This window comes from Plectropomus leopardus, chromosome 20 (genome assembly GCF_026936395.1).
Source record: "Plectropomus leopardus strain MGB_pleo_1.0 chromosome 20, ASM2693639v1, whole genome shotgun sequence".
Classification (NCBI taxonomy): domain Eukaryota; kingdom Metazoa; phylum Chordata; class Actinopteri; order Perciformes; family Serranidae; genus Plectropomus; species Plectropomus leopardus.
Genome location: NC_142195.1, coordinates 21,168,419 through 21,180,483, shown reverse-complemented (window position 1 = coordinate 21,180,483; position 12,065 = coordinate 21,168,419). Strand labels below are relative to the sequence as shown.

Below are 12,065 nucleotides of genomic sequence, written 5' to 3'. Positions count from 1 at the left end.
CTTTATAAAGTGCCCTTGCCAATTGTCACAGTGGCATGTTTTGTCCAGTAAAACTTGCAATAAGCAGAGACATTTCTTATTGCAATTGTGGCACACCTAAAGGAATGTGACCACATTTACATGAGATTTGAGAGTGATTTTGTGCCAATTATTTGGGTCAATTTGCATGTTTATATTTGCTTTAAACAAAGAAAATTAATTTCAAACAGAAGCCACATCCAGTAATATTGCTGAAGTTAAACTAACATTTATTATGTGAATATAGTATGGTTGGGGCGGAACGTTTGTGTTTGCTCCTGTTGCTCTGGGGGGGGTCAACGAGAGAGCACCCCTCCCGCTGCTTCCTCAGAGGCAATTTGGAGGGAAACAGATCGCACCTTGTCCTCATTGCTCCTGTTTTTACCTGCTTCATACAGGTTGGTAAATTGTCAAACCCTAACTATCTTGTTAAGAAAGCTAAGCTTAACTTTTGTGACCGTTTGTTTAGAGTTTAATGTGTGTGTGAGACGACTCTTTAATGAGTTAACGAGCGAGAGAAAAGCCGGACTTACCGGAGTTTTCAGTGATGACGTCATACGACGCATGTGATTATCGCGACGTTATCGTCGCAGTGGTAATGTGTGGAGGGCTCCTGCACACTAAATGTTTGGCTGATTGTGTTCATTCTGACGAGTTTTAATGCATATGTACTGTTCAAAGTAAAGCCTGTATATGTAATGTTGAATATAGTAGTTGTTTGGAGATAGTTTCTGTCAAAAGAAATGGTTAACATGTAACACAGCACTTTCTGATCAATATGCCTTACAGGTCTGTGAAAAGGGTGCAGCTTAATGTCAGGGATGACACATATAAAGGAGCAATTCGCCTTATTTTCATTTGCACTAAATATGAACAAGAGTGTTGATACCAGTTGTATACTGTGAGCAAGAGTGATTTATTTACTCATGTTGGTTGAAATGGATGCCAAATGAAATGTGTTTACAATAATAGGGACTGGTTACCGGGGAAAAATGTGTGTTTTATGGAAACTGAATGTTGTGAGAAATGGACTCTACTTACCTCAATAGGAACCTAAATGTCACACAAGAACTGAGATGTATTGATTAGAAATGTTTGTGTATATGATTTGAATTTGTTAATTAAAACAGCCAGAGAGGCAATTTGGAGGGAAACAGATCACACCTTGTCCTCATTGCTCCTGCTTTTACCTGCTTCATACAGGTCATATAATTGTTACTGTGGTCTTCATTCCTGAGATGCGTAACACAATCATGTTCAGCATTTTATTGCAAATACAGGTTGTGAGTTATTGCAGCTGGCTGCTAGTAGATAATAAATTCCCTCCACAGATTTATTGTAAAATTGATAGCTGAAGAATGATGCTTCTGTGTATTTGATAAATATAAGCAGATTGTCGACACATCTGCACTGTGAAATCAAAGCTCCCTTTTAAGGCTTGTTGGTGACAATAAGAACAGGACCAGCAGCCACATAACTGCAATGATCACTGGCGTCATGACTCACTCTAATGTTTTTTGGTTTGTGCATATATATTTGCCATTATCTGATAACAACTGCCATGGTAGTGGATCTTGTACATGAGCACAACATCGCGTTGAGGGAAATTTTAATATCAGCACGCTAACATGCTTGTAATGCTTAGAGTACTTGTGATTTGTTTTCATGTAAGGAGGACTCCCACCCCTCTTCTTCCTCTCTGCTCAGTTTTTCATTAGTAATGTTTTGTACCCAAGTCAAGATCCCTCATCATCTATTGAAATTTGTTTAATCCTTACAGCGGACAATGTCAAGAACAAACCTCTCACGTCTTCCTACTTTGTCACTTTGGGATATGCAGTTTAGTGGGTATGCTTAGTACATCCTAAAGTGTGTGCTGCGCAAATACAGATTTCAGATCAGACCTGCGGAATTGAGAAATGCCTTTGCAACTCTATGTACCAACTGCTACTCATGTTGAGTAGCTGTCTACTTCCATGTTTTGGTACAGCTGATTGTCACATCTGATGCTAACATTACCAGATAATACATTTACTGTACCGGAGACTACCATTTCAGGAGGACCCAGGCACCAGTTGATGAACTGTGCCTGGGTTTGGTGCAGTGTTCACTCTAATCAAATAAAATGAACTTTAGGGGTCAAGTACACTTAGATCAGAGCCCAGGTTTCTGGAGGTTTTACCTGACTGTAACCATAACCACTACATGCTTTTTTTTTCAGTTTATCTTAGGGAGGACCTGGCATTGTCTCAAAAAGGGATGTGAGTCCCCAGTGTCTCAAAATGGGATGTGAATCCCCACAATGTCCCCAGATGAGATGTGAGTAACCATAATGTCACTACTACATGCTTAAGCACAATCCCTTTCTCAACCCAGAATGTTTTTAAAAATGTTGTGTTTTAGTGTTTTATGTCATTTTAACCAAAAGTATGGTAGTTTATCTTGTGAAGACCTGTCTTTGTCTCAAGATGGGAAGTGGGTCTACAAAATGTCATTGTGTGAATAAATTCCTCCCCATGAACACAGGCTGGAGAAGACAGAAAACGACACAGTGATTGTCTCTCTGTCAGCACCTCTGGCCTTCATACTGACATCTTCATTCCACCTATAAATATGTCAGCTGCATTATGCCAATCACTGACAGCTGTGATGTCTATGTGTGGTTATTAGCATGCCACTGAGTATGAGTGGGTGGGTGTGTTTGTGTGTGCATTTGTGTGGTGGTAGATGTGTGTGAGCATGTATTTGCGTAATGTTTTGAAGAAGATAAGAGAGCATGTGTGTCTTTGCATGATGCTTTGAATACGATAATTACATATTTTAACTTTATCGTAGACAGTTGTTAGAAGTAAATTTGTTTTATGGAACAAACACAAATTTTCACTTATAGGGAGAAATGGTTCTTGACGTGTAATTTACAAAAACATGCTTTATGGAAATGAAAGTGAATTCCAGTTCAATCCCAGTTCACCCCAGTCCAAGCTTATGTTCTCCTGAATCTACCTCAGTTCATAGCAATGTGCATTTAAGCACCAATATAGAGCCGCAGCTGTTGGTAAGAGCAAGTTGTTTTTCTGAGTACACATTGCACGTGAGTGTGTGTGTGTATGCGCGCGCGCGCACATGGATGGTTAGCAGTGTTCATCCCCCTCACTCCAAGCATGATGGTGTTTTAACGATTCTGGCAGATGTTGTTGTTTTTGTTGAGAATGAGAATTGAGAATGAACTCACTTAAGTGCGAGATGGTGATCTGGTTGAATTACCTACCTTTCTCCTTCAAGGGCAAATTTTAATGGTGCTGTAAATCAGCAAAGGGCTCATTTGTAAGAATTATGCTGCCATCTCTCTGCTGATGGGGAGAGAGCTGACAGGTTGGGCTATTAATTAATCTCCCGTTAAGAGGTTTGTTGTGAGCAATTGAATTAATTCCTTTTTTCCCTTTTTTTAAATCAGTTAAATCATTTAGTTGCATGCTGTTCACCTTTAATGTAAGAAAATGAGCAAGTTTAGTTTTGCATCCTGACCTGAATATTTTAGTACAACTACCGAAGACAAAAACAAAACTCTGTAATGTAAACAAAGTAAAACTAAATTTGCCTCCAGACAAGACAAAAACTTATATTTAAATTTGTCAAAACAGGCAGGATGAGATGGAATGATAGATGATAAAAAAAAACATACAGACCAAAAGAAAAAGGCACAGATGATTGCAGTGGGATCTGGAGGGAAATTGAGAAAAATTTACTCTAAATGGTGCCACTTTGAGACCTGACTCAATAAGCTGAGAGACACAAAAGGGATAAAACAGGGTTAGAGGTTTTACCGGATGAGTTTGCCTCATGAGACGAACAAGAAATAAAGGATACAATTAAAAAATGAAATATGCTGAAGAAGGGTGTCCAAATATTTTAGAATGTATCTTATTGCTTTTCTTCAATTTAATGTGTTCATTATACATGCATAGAAACATTAAAAAAAATTAATTACAAATTTGGTATACAGCAGCTATTCACTGTAGGTGCAGCTTTTGAGGCTTGTCCCACTTTAAATCTCAAGAGGGAAAATTTTGAAAATTGTTTCTTGAAACAGATGGGGAAAGGGTAACCCACAGGGTTGACCTACTGGCTGCATTCAAAAGGTATATATGCAAGACAAAGTCCACAACAAAGCGCTGAATCAATTTCCATTTCAATTTTAACCATCAGCATTTAAAGTAAATGAAATTTGTCATGGTAAATAAGAGGGTCAGGATATAACCAGGGGTATAAGTAAATATTTAATGAGTACAAAATGCTATCCCATGGCATTTTGTGTGATATAAAATATACCAGTGCAGCAGTTTGAAATCACAAGGCTGCTTGTGCCTGGACTGCCAGCTCAGCAGCTGAACAGTGCAAAACACAAGCCAGTCTCGCATTTGGTGATTAGCACCCGAAAAATCTTCAAAAAATCTTCTAAAGGTTAAATGCCATGTAAATTGATAATTCTTACAATAACTATGAAAATTTGCTATTTAGCATATATCATTCATTTTCATTGTGTTATCAGTGAAATGCTGATATTTTTTACTAAATAAACTTAACCATGAGCTTAATTTGTAATCATTATAATTTATCTAAGCAAAATGGAAAATGTACAAAGAAGGACCTGAACACAGACTCGAAAAAAAAAATATTACTCAAGCTTAACAACCTGGCTCTACTCTAGGCAGATTGCTGAACTGTGTTTAGTTTTGTTTTTATTGGTTTGGACTCCTGTTGCCATTAACCTGCAGGTGGAACATCTTAGCTGCCTTCACCTGCTGTTGGATCTGTTCCTCAAACATCTGCAAATTCCCCAACTGTTTAGTCAGTTGTTTACTTCATAAATACAATTCCCTGATTAAGCCTGATTGTTACTTCTCCTGATGCATCTTTCCTACAAACAACATGATCTCATCCACACTTGTCATAATTTGTTGCTATGGCAAAACCCTTAGCAATATTCTGTCAACTATACTGCATCTTGTTTTTGAAGCTCTTATTATATTATTTCATATCAACATTGAATCAAATGACTTTGATACCTTTATTTGGCCAGTGTTATTCCACTGTGAGTTATGCTCTCTGCCACACTCAAACATATTCAAACATGGAAGCTGCCCAGTACGACAGCATTTTGTTGGTCGTTTAGGAGCTTACCCCAGTATCCCTACTAATTATGTTTATATTGGATGAATCTGCGCCACATAAATCTTGTCCACCATTCAGTGCCAAAGAGGGAATTGCCCTATAACGTAGTATGTAGCCATGCAGCCTGTAATAGTGTAAAGGCTGGAGTGGTGAAAGGGTGTGTAGGACAAATTGACTTTCACATGAGTTTGCATCTCATCACCTAACTGCATTTAACCTTTGTCATTTTATTAAATGTAATGACATTCTTTCCTAAACTTTGAAGGGACACTGCACCATCAAATCAAAACAAAACAATACCAACAACAAAGACAAAAAAGAATTGAGAAACTATTTTATATTTACCGAACCGCACCCACCATCTGTATAGCAGTGCATAACAAACCTGCTAGTTAACAAAGCACCACTGAGCTCGCTCACAGTTCAGTCGAGGAGGATACCATCAATATTCACATCTCACACTATCACAGATGAACATGTTCTAAGTCTCTTGTTCTTGAGTAGTAGAAATTAAAGTGTTTGTATTATCTCCAGTAACTAAGTCATGATTTCTGGAAAGAGACATTACTTTTGAGTCTTTAAAAATGTATTTTTTGGCACTTTGAGCACCACAGGTCAATGTCATCCAGTTCCATAATATACACAAGAGAACACAGAAATCTCTACGGCTAATATCTCCAACACCCTGAAACTATCACCAAAATAATCTAGATTGATAAATAGCACTACAAGTGGGAGGAAAATGTGCATTATGCACAGAGTTTGTATTACGTGAGAACATAATAATTTTGGCATTAGAAATATTGTCACTAAAAGTAATCCAGAGTTTTGCAGAACGATCCAGTATTGACATTTTTGTCTGGCCATAGCTCCAATGGATCAGTTTGGGGGTCTAGAGCCTTGCTCAAGGGATCTCATTGGTGATTTTAAGAAGGAGTAATTGGCATGTTAACTTTCCCCATCCAGATTCATTCCAGCCCCTTCAAGCCACTGCAGCCCCTGATCTAACAGACACAAATGTATACAGTGCATCAGTGACAACCTGCAAAATGACATCAGAGCTCTAGTTTGGTCTGCTGCCTTGCTAAATATTTGTAGTTCTTAAGCAATCACTCAGCTTTTCTCTGTTCTGTGCTGGACAGTAATTCTACAATCAGTTTGTATGTACTTGTAGTATGAGAGCAACTGCCCATGATTTTGTTGTAACTGCCATTGTTTTGTGAACCTTTTTTTACCCTATTAGTCAAAGAATGGATTAATGCACCCACCACCACTTCCCAATTCAATGACAACAGAATGAACCTCTTGTTTATACCAACAAGGTTTCACACAATTCTCACATCTGGCAGGTTTATTGTAGCTGGCAGGGGATTCTGTTTGGCCCTGTGGCTGACAAAGCCCTGTGTTACCACATTTGGACCTTTCTATTGTCTGGCTCACATCCATAGGGTATGTTATTGGGAAATAGTGGTGTGACAGGGCACACAGTATGTGTGCACCTTTTTTAATGTTTTTTTTTTTTTCATTTGATATTGTAAGTATCAAGCCATTACTCTTTAAATGGAATATTAAGTATTTCAATTGACTTACATACTTGGCTTACTACATAATGAAATGCTCAAAAACTTTATTGGTGTTTTCCAATAACCTTTTTGGAGTTGATAACATACTTTCAAATGGTTTTACACATGAGGTGGAAGAACATGTAAATCCCAGATTGATGGTGTTATTTTACCCTTATCATGGGGGATTAAGGGACTAGAGCCTGCTGAGATTTTCAATGAGAGATCATAATAGATATACTGTAGTGCACCAATACAACAAAGTCTCTGTCTCTAAAACAATACATTCAATGTGAGTGTGGTGGAGTGCGGTTTTGCCAATTATTTGATCACACACAAAAAGAGAGTAATCTGGCATATTAGGTTGCAATACCTTTCCCATCTGTCTTTGTGCTTTTTTAAAATTTATTCGGAAGCATGCAGCTCTTACGTAGGACTTGGCTTATTAGTGTGGAGATAGAAGTGGCTGGATAGCGAAATGAATTAATTTAAAAGGAGCAGCCTGTCAGGAGTCGCCTGGGAAATCATGTAATAGATAAAGCTACCTGCTTATTCCTCCTGGAGGAAAGCAACACATTACAGACAGTATTAACTGGCTGGATGAAGGACTTGGACATGAAGGTAGAGACATGTAGTATGCAAGACAGACATGTAAGGTCACAGACTGAGTAACCATTATGGGAAGACTGCCATCAAAGCTTGATCCAGCTACCAGGTTATTCCTCAGGGATTTAGATACTACAGACATTATAGGCATCAATAATAAGCCACAGAGTGACAATGAAACAAGGAGAGAGAAAACAGACAGTTGAATCATGGACTAGATTAAGCTATCTTTGTGGTAGATTGTGCTTCTGTTGTGTTAGCACACATTCAGGGCACAGTGGTCCACACTGAATCCAAATCAGTGTAAACATAGCAGCGTACCAGCTACCTAAATAAGAAAAAAAGGAGTAGCAACTCAGGAAATGGGTTAAAAATCTTTTTAAATGTGCAGCAGACAAGTTTTTTTTTCATGCAAATTTTAGTTAAATGTTAAATGTTTTTGAACAGCATTCTGGGTTGATCAGACATCACCGGTTAATTATCCTTTAGGGAAACCAAAATTACTTTAATGTATGCTAATACATGAATGCCACAAACTTGGACTAGCTTTTTGAATTTTTTTATTTTTTTTTGATACATTCATTTTGGCCCAGATGGCTAGGATAATGAGGAACCAATTAATCAGCCCCATTTGTAGGGGTTACTTTTCACACCTGGTTGGATAACAAAAGGTTGACGGATGCTGCTGGGCAGATGAATGAGAAAAACACAAAGGGTGAAGGGCTATTGTATTACTGTAAACACCTTAGATGTTGCAGGAGACAGATCACACAAAGGATTTCGTTGTCCAAGATACTTGACTGTTCTAACTGGCTTACACCATTTTACCAACAAAATGTGCCATGTTTAACATTGTGGAAAACAGATTTGGAAACAGTAGATAGCAGTATGGAGGCCAGTGAAAATGATACAGTTGTTACTATTTATATCTATTACTCGTACAGTCTCTCTCTCAATCTTGGTACCAACTAAATTTTGAACAATGTTCGAGCGATGCTTGGTCAGAGATGAACAACATTTTGTGACAGCCCGTCACTGCATGGAGCTAGCAAAGAGGCTAAAAAAGGCACATTCACGTGGGTGTCACACCTCTATCTCTGCCAATAAAAGCCAATTAGAGCTGGACTCGATAAATACCTGTAACTAGTCCACAGTCATATGTTTTGAGATTGAATGTGGATTGTAAGCATTTCCATAAAACACAAAAGCCAGATGTTAGTGGGTGTTTTTATCTAGTGAGAAAGGGACTTTAGAGGGAAGAATCTGTCTCACCATACTGACATCTTTCCCTTGGAGGACTTTGTATAAGGTTATATTTTTGGCAGGAAGACAAGGAAACTACTGAAACAACAGTGTCAATTATTTTGGGTAGATTGTTTACAATCAAGTCCCAACTATATGCCACAGGTGCATTGACCGGATGGAAAAAAAAAATGTTAAAAGCAGGGACAAAATCTGGATAGTACTTCCTAGTACACTTATATTTCACAGGTTGAGAGGAGATAGGCCTCTCAGGTAGTCCCAGGTTATTTGTCTTGGCCCTAAGCTGGGAGAGTTCCAGGCTTGAAGAATGGTTTATTCTTTTCTCAGTAAGGCACTGAGGTCTGCAGATGGAGCATGATGCAGCTGGATTTTCATGGCCAGGTGGGGCGATGATGAAAGGATCAGACTCCAGATGGCAGACATCACCCAGAGATCCTTCCGAGTCAGACAGCATGGTGGGGGCAGGCAGGGGACAATGGTGACGGGAGTGACAGCTCTATCAGGACAACATGGCAAACAGACTGCAATTCCAGAAAAGACATGAGCTGTAATGTCTTGAATCTGTAAGAAAATGGCAAGGCTAAGAGGGAAACTTTTAGAAAACCGTTGTGCTTCCACCTTGGCTGAGCATCATAGTATTAGTCAGTTGGTTTGAATTATTGTCATAGACACAGACAAAAGAAGATAAAGGAACAGGAAACTATTTGTAAAGACAGCCATGAAGCATGGTATCTAATAGTTTCTAGACAGAAATAGACAAAGAAGACAATAGCTGGAAAATGTGAAGTTGATCCGTCCAGTTGCCAAAAACATGTCAGCATTATACATTTCTGCATACCACATATATGTTACAGTTCCTTTTTTTTATTTATCAACATTTCTAAAGTGATGTAATATATGAGATGACTTTGTCAAAAAAGAGGTGGAGTGGATGGAGGCTGGAGTGTCACCTAGGCCAGACTGCTGGCAAGCTGCAGACCTCTGTTCTTGACCAACAAGCAACAAAGCTAGTTGTGTTTTAATGAGTCATTGCAATGGTTCCATTTGCTTTTTAGGCTTTAATCGTGGGTGTGTTGTAGCAACCTGTCAATTTGTTTCCTTTGGCTTTTTTTAACTGTAAATGTGAGTGTTTAGGAGCACATTGTCTTTGTGTTTCCATCTGCTTTGTGGGCTCTTAATGTAGCTTTTTTGTAGTGACTCATGGCTGTGTTTCCATTGACTCTAAATGTAGGTGTACTGTAGCTCGCTGTCTGTGTTTCCATTGACTTTTTTGGCTCTAAATGTGGCTGTTTTGTAGCAACTCATTGCTAATCAGCCATTTAGGTTCTGATTTTGGGTGTTTTCCATCAACTTTCATCTCACATCACAAATGTAAAGTATCTGTGGTTTGCAGAAATCTATAATGCCAAAAGATAGTCTGGCAATTGGATTGTGTTGTTTTAAATATACATTTAATCCCACACGGGTAAAGGATGGATCTAAACCACCTGTAGACCAAGTCTGGAAAAAAATTTGTCATGTGTTTACATATGAACTGGTGCCAGATCAGTTCACAGTCTTTATAAAGCTACCATCTGCTGTGGGATTATAATGTCTGTTGTAAAGGGAGGTTATGCCTGGAGAATGTGCCATAATATTGGGTTTGCACACAGGCACTAATTTCATTTTGTCTGTGTGTATTCAGCTAAATGAGGCCGCCAATTACTGTACAGTTTTGTGAGTATTTGTTTTTGCCTTTCCCCTTTGTTCTTCTGCCTTTGTCTCATTTACTCATGATAATCTCAGTTAGAGCAAGCCCACCATGACTGCATAGTTGCAATGTGTCAGCTACCATAATAAACATTTTTCCTGAGAGACACTCTCACAGACTGACACCAGATCGTCAGGCACAGTGGATTTTGTCTCCGATTTCTGCTACCAGATGACCTTTTTTTTCTTACATTTTCTGTGAGAAAGTGTGATGTTATTTTCTGTCCTTACTTGCAATCAAATTGCAGGGACTGTGTAAAATTACAAGTTTGAGAATATAGTTTGTGTTGATTGGGTGTCATGTTAACCCTCCAAGAGCTAGAGTGAGCAATTTATGACAGGGGATTTATTTGGAGTAAAACATTTGGAATTGAATCTGAAGCATGTTTCGAAGAGTTTGGGCAGTAAAAGCAGGTGAGCCAGTGGGAATTATGGACGGGGGGACAACATTTTCCAAATTGGGCCCCTCATTCACACCAACTACAGTACCAGCACCACCTCACCCACCCTTAACTCTAATACCTGCACAGGCTATTTCAAATAAGCTCTGAGATGAGATTAGTCTCAAGCAATCATTTCCAAATCCAGTGTAATGGACCCATCCAGGCCATACTCTGTAATCATACTGAGAATATGTATGCAAAAAAGTACAAAAGGTCCAGTCAGTTGTATCAAAACTTTTTTTTTCAAATAAGATTGTGAGAGTTGTGTTCATTCTTTTACCTTAATACAAAAAGGACAGAAAAATACTCTCTGATGAGTAATTTGGTAAAAATAAAATCAAACATTGATCAAAGAAATTACTTCAAGGCATTAAATCATTAGATCCATCATGAGCAAACAAACAAATTTACTCTTCATCTATCACAGCTTCCAAATCCACTGTTCATAATGCCAATTTATGCAATCCCAAGAATGTTTTGGGTCCCCAGAATGCAGAAAAATTCAAATACACCATTTTGAGAAATGGCAATGTCACCTTTTCCCTTGCCAAAGTTTAGCCTAACTTTGGAGTGTTATTTAACCCCTTCCCATGGATGTATAAAGAGAAGATAGAATAGAAAGCTCAACATTTGCAGTATGAAATTTCCCACATCTTTCACATTTTTGGGTCAATAGAGCATACACTATAGACTTCTGCCAGCTGAATGGCTAACTTCCGGTTTAGCGCTCTGCTATCTTGAATAGATATATAACAGTTTAACCAAGCTGCTCATCTAGACACTGTTGTCACACACAAAATAATTTTTTCACTGATTTACAGATGTAGCTTTTGTAATGTAGGTCAATGGGGAAAAGTCTTACTTGGATTGAGGGTATCACTTGCCAGAGATGGACATTGTAATGCCATGTCTTTTGTCTTGCTGCAGGTCATCTGGTTTGATACCACTATCTTCACAGAGCCCACTGCAGTTGGTTTCACTTGCTAGCCTGAATCCAAGCCACAACTGTCATCTATTAAAAGCTACAAACCTTCCTGTTCCCCTTTTCAGTTTTTCAGGGAACGAGTATTTGATATCACAAAGTCATTCCCAAGCTGCTCTGTTTGACCTGAGTAGGTGTTGCATGATGATAAATATCTGATGTTATTTATTTATTTTATTTATACATTCACATTTGTGCTCATGCTTTCTGCGCTACACATGCTGTTAAAGCAAAGAGGCGAATGTGGCTTTAATTTCACTTTACCTGCTT

At 38.5% G+C, this 12,065-nt stretch overlaps 1 long non-coding RNA gene across 1 annotated transcript; it reads left to right on the top strand.

Moving 5' to 3' along the window:
• The first annotated feature begins 292 nt into the window (after nucleotides 1-292).
• Nucleotides 293-11,846, top strand: LOC121959551 (uncharacterized). The gene is made up of 3 exons (XR_015775172.1): nucleotides 293-416; nucleotides 2,240-2,337; nucleotides 11,741-11,846. It is a non-coding gene; the product is annotated as an uncharacterized LOC121959551 (long non-coding RNA).
• The last annotated feature ends 219 nt before the right edge of the window (nucleotides 11,847-12,065 follow it).